This window comes from Callithrix jacchus, chromosome 9, assembly GCF_049354715.1.
Source record: "Callithrix jacchus isolate 240 chromosome 9, calJac240_pri, whole genome shotgun sequence".
Classification (NCBI taxonomy): domain Eukaryota; kingdom Metazoa; phylum Chordata; class Mammalia; order Primates; family Cebidae; genus Callithrix; species Callithrix jacchus.
In genome coordinates this window covers 24,907,405-24,918,458 of record NC_133510.1, presented here as the reverse complement: position 1 = coordinate 24,918,458, position 11,054 = coordinate 24,907,405, and the positions used below count along the sequence as shown (strand labels likewise).

At 44.0% G+C, this 11,054-nt stretch overlaps 1 protein-coding gene across 50 annotated transcripts in view; it reads left to right on the top strand.

The window, feature by feature from the left end:
• The first annotated feature begins 2,085 nt into the window (after positions 1-2,085).
• The window catches only part of LOC100398245 (uncharacterized), a 159,394-nt gene continuing 150,425 nt past the window's right edge, over positions 2,086-11,054 (top strand). For 48 of the 50 annotated variants that reach the window (XR_013522656.1, XR_013522655.1, XM_078338802.1 and 45 more), the window contains exons 1-3: positions 2,086-2,225; positions 4,573-6,930; positions 8,110-8,191. The gene's annotated coding sequence lies outside the window, so the exon portion shown is untranslated. The remainder of the gene's footprint in view (positions 2,226-4,572; positions 6,931-8,109; positions 8,192-11,054) is intronic. The other 2 variants (XM_078338804.1, XM_078338805.1) reach the window with 2 other exon arrangements.

The following is an 11,054-nucleotide window of genomic DNA, read 5'->3' as shown; positions in this document are numbered from 1 at the left end:
TAACCTGCCCCACCTGTCTTCTTTTTAAAAACATAATTTCCAGTTATGTAGCACTGAGGTTCTCTATTTGGTGCAGATCAACAATAAACAAGAGCCTACTCTGTATTAGGTACTGATATAATTGATTAATCATCTGGCACTAGCTTAATGACCTGTTTTGCTATGTTATTCATATTTATAGTTTATTTTTTTGAGGGGGGTGTTGAAAATTGCCTTAAAGTACGTTAAAATCAGCCTGGCTGAAGGCACTGATACCTTCATGTTGCCAAACCCAGTGTACAGTTTTCTCACCTAATCTTATACACCCTGTGCATTATACTCTGATGAAAACATTTCATTTCCTTGGCTCACATGAGCCATTTCTTTGTCAATTTTTTCCCATCTCCATGCCTACTCTTCATTATTTTGAAGCTTTCTAATCTTTTGTGTCACCTGTACCTACTTGTCTTACCAGTTTCACGTTCTATGCAAACTCCAGTGGTCACTTATGCAACAGTGACTGCTACGTCAGGATCTTTACCCTACACCTTGCTCTTGACACAAAACCTGTGGATGGTCCACTGACAATTTGATGTACTGGATCAGTCATTGAATTCAGGCAGATCACGAGGTCAGGAGATAAAAACCATCCTGGCTAACATGGTGAAACCCCGCCTCTACTAAAAATACAAAAAAATTGGCCGGGCTTGGTGGTGGGCACCTGTAGTCCCAGCTACTCAGGAGGCTGAGGCAGGAGAATCGCTTGAAGCTGGGAGGCAGAAATTGCAGTAAGCTGGGATCACACCACTATACTCCAGCCTGGGTGACACAGTGAGACTTCATCCCCTCCCCCCCAAAAAAATTCAACCTCTCTTACCCCTGACATCATCCCTACCATGTTTTCTGTTGGTAAACGAATGGCCCTGCGATCACTGCAGGTGCCAAAGGTAATCCTGGGATTGAAACTTCTCTCGACCTTCACATCCAGTCACCAAATCTTACTCCATTTCCTAAATTTCTGAAAGCTAGCCTTCCATGTGCGCTCCCTTACTCTGAAACACCAATACTCACTGTTTCTAACAGGGGTCCTTGCCTTGATTCCTAACCTACTCGGGCCTGCCTTCCATTGTTACTGCCATAGAGGGTTTTATAAAGTAAAGTCAGCATGAACACCCCTCTACAGTTCACACATGTAAACCTTACCCTGGTCGAGTTCACAAGCTGCTTCGTGTCTGGCTGGCCCCTTCCTGCTGTTTAACCCTTGTCTGCCCATGTACACCTTTGATCCTTGCCCCACTAAACTGGGTGCTGCCACAATGGTGCCATGCTTTTCCATGGCTCTGGCCTTCAGACTAGGACTTGCTTCCTTTATGTAGCTAACTGCTACCCGTCCGTGAAGACTAAAACTCAACCCAGCTCTTTCAGAATGTCTTTTCTGCCTGGACCAGACTGTGTGCTCCTCTCCAGGTCAACCTACTGTCATTCAGTTATAAATTTCCCTTTTCATGTCTTCCTACAACCTGGTGCAGAGTAAGCACTCAAAAAGTGTTCAGCTGATGAATGGATTTAACCTGGAACTTTTGTGATGCACTTTTTTTTTTTCCTCAAAAAAACTTCTAAATAGAGACGGGGGTGGTGGGCGGTGGGGGAGCGGTCTTACTACATTGGTCAGGCTAATCTTCAACTCCAGACCTCAAGTGACCTCCTGCCTGGAACTGCCGAAGCGCTGGGATTGCAGGTGTAAAACCACCACGCAGGGCCAGAACTTTTGTGATGCAATTCTGATAACCCCATGCTTTGCTTGAAGAAGGGAAGAGTAGGGATAATTTCAAGTGTCTGGTCTGGGCAACCAACATTAAGCTCTTTTTGCTGGGATTTTGTTCAGTTTCCTGCCTGTATTTTAAAGAACTGGGGCAGGAGAATGCGAGTAGGAGGATGAGAAATATGTTCTTTAGGCTGCTGCTCTGCAAGGTGGTTTGGAACTGGACCATAGCCTGAGGAAGCCCTTTAAGCTCCGGAATCACAAAAGGGCGGAAGCCGTTTCTATAGCGACGGGAGAGGGCGTGGCCGTGTCGCGCGCTCTGCCGGGCGCTCCCAGCCTCCCGCAGAGGTTGGCGGTCAGCGCCGGCCTCTGGCAGCTCCTCTCACCATCTACCCGCACCAGAATAAAAGGACCGCGGAGGCTCTTAATTCGCGAGCATTCCGGCAAGACTACGAGCCAGCTAGGGTCCGCTACGCTCTTCTAGGTGACAAAGCTGGGAGACGGGGTCGTGGGGAAGAATGAAAAGCGCGCGGAATGCAAGAGTAGACTGCGGAGTGTGGGTCAGAGAGAGCCGGGCCGGGTGTGGTGCGCAGACTTGGAAAATACAGTTGTATCCTTGGAATCCAACATCAGTATACTTTTCTGTTAAGATGCCGATGGATCGCCGACTCCAGCTGAGTGCAGGACAGGGAGTGAGGGCTTCTGAGGAACTCATCACACCCTGAACTGTCCTTCCAGCCCTCACTGGGACGCCAGACTTTCTTCCTCCCTTTCTTTCTCTAATTTACTGCATGTCCACTTGGTAGTCCTAAGTGTGTCCATGACCACACGCCTCGCGTTGAGGCTCTGGCAGGCATTAACCATGTTCCCACGCAGCCCATATGCCTGGGCACCTCTGCTCAACCAGAGCCCAGCGCCTGTCACAAAAGCACGCTAAGGTGTGTGTAGATCATACACCCAGAGCTGCCGCTCTGAGGAAATTCCCAATATTAACAAATCTCTCCTTTAAAAACAGATGAATGATACACAATTTGAGGGTTTTTGAAGGCTATTTTGTGACATTTGCTGCATTTGAAATGTCCAGCAGCTCCTCAGAGCTTAGGAAAATTGTGACCCCTCTGACATGTCTTAAGCAACTGACAGTATCACCAATAATTTGTTTGTTTGTTTTTTTGAGACAGAGTTTTGCTCATTGCCCAGGCTTTAGTGCAATGGTGCAATCTCAGCTCACTACAGTCTCCACCTCCCGGGTTCAAGCTATTCTCCTGTCTCACTCTCCTAAGTAGCTGGGATTACAGGCATGCACCACCACGCCTGGCTAATTTTTTTGTATCTTCAGTAGAGATGGGGTTTCTCCATTTTGGTCAGGCTGGTCTGTAACTCCCAACCTTAGGTGAACAGCCCACCTTGACCTCCCAAAGTGCTGGAATTACAGGTGTGAGCAACCACACCGGGCCACCAATATTAATTCAAGCTTCACTGTCCAGGCTTCACTGTCTAGGCTTAAGTGGAGACTTGGCAAAAGCAGGAGGCCATTTAGTGGAAAAGTTCAAACAGCAGAAACAACAAATGGAAATACCTTTTGTCTTGCTTGAGCGATTTAATCACCTACACGTGGTTGATATGTAAAACCTCGTAGTTCTAAGAAATTCTTCAAGCATGGACTCTGGCTGATTGATTCTATTACTTACATCTATGGTTTCTTGTTTGTTTTGGTTCTTATGGAGAATGCAGAGATAAACTGGAAGGGAATCTCTCGCAGGATGCCAGCCACTCTTCCCTGACTTTGCCTTCTCCAGCTCCACATATTATTGTCTACAACTCGGTTAGAATCCATACTTCTCAAGCATGTGGAGGACCCAGCACTGGGAATTAGTGGTTTTAGTTGACTCCAAGCCCATTGTGAGTGTGTTGTGATAGCTCCCCAAAGAGCAAATGTTGGTGGAGGCTGCATTAATAGAAATGCGATGACTGCATCAAAGGATATGGTCTTGCTGCCTGACTTAGCATTGATTAGAACATAATCCAGACTCTGTAGACTGTAGCCACTTTGAGATCATAGAAAACTAGAAAATAAGAGCAACCACAAGGCAGGCTGTCTCTGTTAGGCCTGGATGTGCCATCATATGAAGACAGGTTTGAAAAAACTTCACAGAATGCCTAGAGATGAGGAGGTGCAGGGGAGGGAAGCAGGCATTTTTCTATTCAGGTTTGGAACATGCAAGAACTCTTGAGTAGGAAAGAGACAGATTTGTTCATTTGTACGCTGCAGAGGATAGCAAGGATCAGTGAGGGAAATATTCCTCAATATCATTTATTTTTCTAAGAAATATTTGTCAAGCACCAACCATATGTAAATTAACAGCTGAGTGTGAAATGGGTTGCCTAGAAAAACATTGCACTCTGTCACAGAAATATTCCTGCCTAGATAGAGTGATTGTCAGGGATGCCATGGGAAGGTTTCTTCCCCTGGGTGGGAAAATGGATGAGACAGTCTCCAAAACCACTTCTAACTCCAGAGTCTGGGAGTCAGTGAACCTTCAAGAGTTTCAGGGATATATGCAAAGGGTCCAAGGAATTCTCTATGACTGAAATGACTGTGACTTAAAATATAGCTAGATAGAAGAAATAAGACACAGTGTTCAATAAATCAGCAGAGTGACAATAGTAACCAATAATCTGTTGTATATTTCCAAATAACTAGTAGAGAACACTTGGAAACCCTGACTTGATTATATATTATATAAATTTATAAATATATACGTCTATTAGGTATCAATTAAAAATGAATATAACTGAAGTTAATTAAATACATTATCTCCTGTTCACAGAATGCAAAGGGAATCCCTGCAAATCCTACATTGCCACACTTTCTGCCCCAAAGACAGCCCCTGGGCATAAAGATCAAGCTACTGCCAATTGTAGTAGAAATACTAAAATCATAACAGATAAATCTCAAAAGATTTGTTTCCTTTCTGGATATTGAAGTCTTTATGCATAGATAATGTGTATGTATTAATATAAAAGCCTATGCACGACAGTAAAGCTGGCACCTCTGTGGATCTGTCTTGCCCTCGAGACTTCAAACTCTTTGAAAACAAGGATTCTGTTTTATTTATCTTTGAATCCTCCATGCTTAGCACAGTAGCTGGCACACAGTGGATGCTCTGAAATTTTTTGATGAATTAATCTATTTTAGATTTCTCTTCCTTCCACAAATTTGTACCAAGTTTTCAATAGACAAGTCACTGTCCTCACCCCAAAAAGAATTGTTAAGAAAGCAGGCTTACTATCTATGTTCCCAAAATACAATCATATGAGACAAAAATATACATACACTTAAGATCATTAAGTTACACTAAAGCTCTTGACCAAGTGAAGAAATGAGTTAGGCAAAAGGCTGTTGAACACTTGAGGAAAGAGAGGAAGAGGAAGGGGAACACTGACCTGCATGTAAGATGGAAATGAGGATGGCCAAACTTTTGGTTTCAGTTCTCAAGGGAACATTCCCTCTAGCTCTGAGCTGAGTTTATTAGTTATCTTCAATCTTTTGTGCAGCAAGACACAAAGGAAATATAAAAAGCATTTTAATTCTTTTCCACATAGCTCACCACATATTTTGAGGATAAAAAGGGAGCATTTGCAAAGCTTTGAGCAAGGTTAAATTGTATTGTTGGAAGCCAGATTTTATGCATAAAAAAAGTAAGGCAGAAAATAGTTTAGTAACCACAGAATTATCCAAGGGATGGCAAAGTTGGAATAAGTCACAACAGATATTTTTTTTCAGTCTTGTCAGTATTTTTGTAGAATTAAAAAAATGTAGACCCGAAAAGGACTTTAGAAATCATCTGGTCCAGTCTCATCATTTTGCAGATGAGGAAACTGAGCTCAGAGAGGATAAATGACTCATTCAAAATCATGGCACTGTGTGTTAGGGGGTTTTGAGACAAGACTCCATGACTCCACAGCATTTCCTTTAGGGCTTGTTCTTTCTCTACCTTCAGATTTGTCAGAGCTGAACAGAGGAAAGGGCTCTAGTTGTTTGGAAGATTTCACATATACTGCTTTTTTATTTTTAAGATGGAGTCACACTCTGTTGTCCAGGCTGGAGAATGGTGGTGTGATCTTGGCTCACTGCAACCTCTGACTCCCAGGTTGAGATTCTCCTGTCTCAGCCTCCCGAGTAGCTGGGATTACTGGCGCATACCAATGCACATTGCTAACTTCCTTTGTATTTTTAGTAGAGGTGGGGTTTTGCCATGTTGGCCAGGTTGGTCTCAAATTCCTGAACTCAGGTGATCCACTCACCTCGGCCTCCCAAAGTACTGGGATACAGGTGTGAGTCTCTGTGCCCTTTGCACATGTACTTTCATAGTCTCCTACATCTCTGTGAAGTAAAGGAAGAGAACACTCCATACAGAGTCTTGACAGGAAAAACTATTGTATTCATTTTTGCCCAATGTTGAAATTTGACAAATCCCATGTCCAGTTGATGGCCAAAATTCTACATGTTCTGTCTCCCAAATCTTTCCCAAGTTCATACTTCTATCCTCACTGTCACTGCCTTAATTGAGGCTCTCATTACCTCTTATCTAGACACCCCAAATGCCTTCCTAGTTCCTCCAGATTGTGCTTCATAATGTTATGAGGGAGATGGTACCAGAATACAAATCTCATCTTTAGCCCAGGCTTAGCATAGCCACGTAGGCCCTAAGACTCCAACTTGGACTATGTGACCCTTTACAATCTAATCTACCTCCCTGGCCCTCCACCAGCAATATCCAAGGACAGTGCTAAGAATTTCTGGAAAAGACAATGTTCTTTCATATCTATGTTCTTTGTGTGTCCTCCTCCATCTGCCCTTGACATCCCTGCCTGCCCCCCTCATTCTTCAGAGATGGTTCTGTCCCACTTAAGCATGAAGGCTTCCTCAGCTCCCCCAGCTGACCGAGTCCAGGCCTTGAAGCATGCTCTGTGAGCTGGTTGCACAAGCCTGCATTATTAATACATCGGTCACATGCAGCATCATGATCTACTTACTTTTATATAGCTCCTTTCCTGGATAAGGAGTTCTCTTTGAGGGCAGAGACCATGTCTGGTTCATCAGTGAAATTGTCTCAGCAAATGTTGATAGAAAGAAAGGAATGGAAGGAGAAGTGAAACTATGATCGTAAGCAGAGAAGCTACTGGTAAGTTTTGTTTGCTTTTGTGCAAGATATTTTCATATCGTATGTATGTGTGTGTGGGTTAAAATTAACGTTCCCACTCACCTCCCCCAGCCCTACTTCTCAGAAGTCACAATTCCAGTTCATTTTTCCAGATCTTTCTGGAAAATGGCCGTGTAAAGTCATGCTTGCATTTTGGTTTTTGTTAAATATAGACTTATATTACACGCATATTCTACTGTGCTTTGCTCAATACATTATAGGCACACATAAAGATCTATCTTTTTAAATGACTGCATTATATTTCATAAAACATATGTGTGCCAAGTTTTTGAACTTTCCATTATGGACAGCTTCTGATTTTTCAATAGTTATGCTGCAACAAATGCTAGCCTGACTTTTCTTCAATCCTCTGAATACTTTCAAAGTAGTGGTGCCATCATCATTTACATAGTGTGTGCAAGAGCCTGCCAGTGGAGTGATTTGTAGAAGCTGTGATAACATTTGCATTGGTTCCTGTTCTGCTCGTTTCTTGTATTCTTGATTCCCTTAGCTCTTGGTTAAGGTTAGAGGCTGAAAAGGGACTTGTAAAGGACACAGAGCAAGCAGTTTCAGCGGTGCTCTGCTAATGTAACAGGGAGTGGGAGTGTCCTGAGAGCCCTCCAAGACTCACCTTCCACTTACAGAAATTACACTAGATTCCATAAATGTATGCAATGTTTTTTGTCTTGCAGTAAGTTAATTATTCATAGAAGTGTGCTCTGAACAGAAAATGCAAATGTGACCAAATGGGGTTTAGAGAAAGTGTTTCTACCAACTCTCCCCCTTTTTTTTTCTATAGGTGTTAACCTATCCAAGTAGCCCACAGATATGCCCATCTTATAGGAGATGTTATGTTTGTGGCAAAAGCATGAAGTTTGCTTTCCAGTGAACTAGAGGAAATGGGTTTTTTCCCCCTTAGTTTCTTAAACGGCTAATTATTTGATTATCTCCTCCTTTCCTGGCTTCTGTCTTTTGTTCTGACCTCCTGACCTCAAGTGGCCATGAGAAGGGAAGCAAGGGAGAAGCAGAGACCTTGCTCCTGCTTTTAGGCCTGTTGCCTTCTTTTCTTCAAACCTGCCTGCTGTCTTCTGTCCCTGAGTGTGAGGGCCATTACTTAGATTTACTCCTCCTGCCAATTACTTTTTACTCCCCTTCTTGCAGGACTCACATGGATGCTAAAAAGCCAAGGACATGTGATTTGACTTCATCCACGGTTTTGAAAGAAAAGTTAAAGTATGCTAAGGTAATATCTTTGAATTTTCATTGGGAAAGTGAGATATTGCAAGGACGTAGGGACTCAGGATCCAATGCGGATGATTGTACTCCAAGCACCTCTGGGGACAGTGCAAAGGGAAAGGTGTGGGGGATCACGCTGACTGGCAGGGCCAAATCTGGGGGTGGGTGTGGAAGGAAAATCAGCAGAAGGGCAAGACCTTAATCCGACAGGTGAGCTGTATTCCAGAAGACCGTGGGTGAGGGCATCCACGGTATCTTTTACTGTGTCCTATATAAATAGGATCCTACTAGAAGTATCCTGGAATAGTTCAAGAACATTTCCAGAAAAGATCTGCTTTTTTTCCCTAACACCGATATGGTGTCTTTCCCTTTACTCTGTCTCAAAAACTAGTGCAGTGCCACTGCACTGAAGTTAAAGTTGTGATGGGATGACTTTGTGATACCAGGAAGCTATAAGAAAGGGGAAAAGCACTGAGCCAAAATCAGGAGAATCAAATTCTAGTCCCAGCTCTGCCATGAGTTGCTGGAGACCTCAGGGAAGGTGGTTGTCACAAAAAAGGCCCCTGAGAAATGGGGGTTGGGAGTGGTTAAGGTCTGCTCTGTTCTTAAAGTCTCCTGTATTCCTGCTTTTCCTTTCTTCCTCTATAATGGGAGTATTTTGGACAAGTGGAATTTGTCACTTTCAGCTCTTCCATTCCACCTATGATTGTGAACCCTGTGACTGGCATTCAGAGTACAGATACCATCCGTAGTTCTCGGAACAAGCAAGGGGGACAAAGGAAGAAGTACGGGGAGTTCCTGGGCTCTGGGGCTCAGGCACTGGGGCCTCCAGAATAACCAACCCTATGTATCTTCCAGGTTGTTTTTCTTTAAAAAAAAATTAAGCTTTAATTTAAATACCATCTTTTCCCCATGAGGAGCTCAAATGTTCATAGTCTTCAGGCAGAAATCATCCATTATAAAAGATGGCATTCAAGCCAGACTTGTGGACAAGGTCTTTCTAAGTAGGAATTTTAGAGAAATATGCCTATCAATATTTGTCCATTATCCATGTCCATGGAAGAAGCGGGTGGATGAAATGCATCTGTGGACTGCTACCTCTGGGTATCATTTTGCAAGGTGACCCTAAACAACAGCCTGTTCCTCTTCCATCCTCCTCTTCACACTTCTTAACCTTCTCTACTTCTACCATAGTTTCCTCTCGTTCTGCTCAGCTGGTTTTAAGTGGGTATATAGTGTGCCTGATGCAAGAAAAAAGAATCTGAGAGTAGAAACTGACACTAACATGTGACAAATAAAAACTCTCTACAGCAGGTTCAGGAACCAAGAGGCCTTCCTATTCCTAGGCAAAGATGACATGAGGCCAAGTGCCTTCAGTGCTTCTTATAGGCTGGGGAACATTCTCAGGCTGGCCTTTCCCCCATGTCATAGTGGGTCTGCAGTGGAGTAACTTGAAGAAATGGAGGCCCACAGCAAGAAATGCAGGGAAGGCTTCCCAAGAGATGTTACAATAGCTGCTTCTTTAGGGGAGTATTTCTTTTTTTCTTAAAAAATTGAGAAGATGGTGGCCTGGCATGGTGGCTCATGCCTGTAATCCCAGCACTTTGGGAAGCCGAGGTGGGTGGATCACCTGAAGTCAGGAGTTTGAGACCAGCCTCGCCATTAGTGTGGCATGGTGGCAGGTGCCTGTAGTCCCAGCTGCTCAGGAGACTGAGGCAGGAGAATCGCTTGAACCCAGGAGGCAGAGGTTGCAGTAAGCAGAGATTGTGCCATTGCACTCCAGCCTGGGCAACAAGAGCAAAACTCCATGTCAAAAAAAAAAAAAAATTGAGAAGATGGCTATCTGAGGAAACTGGTTCAAATTCCATCCTCTCCAGAGCCAAGAGACAGAACATAACAGCTTCAAGGGCTTCTTCTAGGTTGTCCAGTCTGTGGTGACCATAAAAGGACTAAAAACAATTAGCCAAGTCCATGGGGCTCTTTTGAACACAGTCAATTAGGCACATGTCCAGTCTCCTTCCCATCTGGAGAGCCAAGGGACAATGGGGGAAGAGCCAGGAGACAGATAGATGCCCACCCAAGTAAAGGAAGATCAAGGGGGCTCTGTTCCATGGAGGGCCAGGCCCGAGTGAGGGCTGGGAAGCCATAGGGAAGCAGGAGCCTGTGCTGGGAACATTAGCCCCACCTGGCTTTCCCAAACACAATTAGCCACAGGACAGAAATTTGAGGGGGAAGAATGACTTTAATAACCTACGACTTTTTAAAGAGTCTCCAAACTCTCCTCTATGCAGAAGCCAGGGAATCCAGGCCACTTCCCCATCAGAGCCTGCTATATCCTGACTTTTTTTTTATTGCATTTTAGGTTTTGGGGTACATGTGCAGAACATGCAAGATAGTTGCATAGGCACACACATGGCAGTGTGATTTGATGTCTTCCTCCCCTTCACCCACATCTGGCATTTCTCCCCATGCTATCCCTCCCCAGCTCCCCCCCTGCTGTCCCTCCCCTATTTCCCCCAATAGACCCCAGTGTGTAGTGCTCCCCTCCCTGTGTCCATGTGTTCTCATTGTTCATCACCCGCCTATGAGTGAGAATATGTGGTATTTCACTTTCTGTTCTTGTGTCAGTTTGCTGAGAATGATATTCTCCAGATTAATCCATGTCCCTACAAAGGACATGAACTCATCGTTTTTGATTGCTGCATAATATTCCATGGTGTATATGTGCCACATTTTCCCAGTCCAGTCTATTATTGATGGGCATTTGGGTTGGTTCCAGGTCTTTGCTATTGTAAACAGTGCTGCAATGAACATTCGTGTGCATGTGTCCTTATAGTAGAATGATTTATAGTCCTTTGGATATATACCCA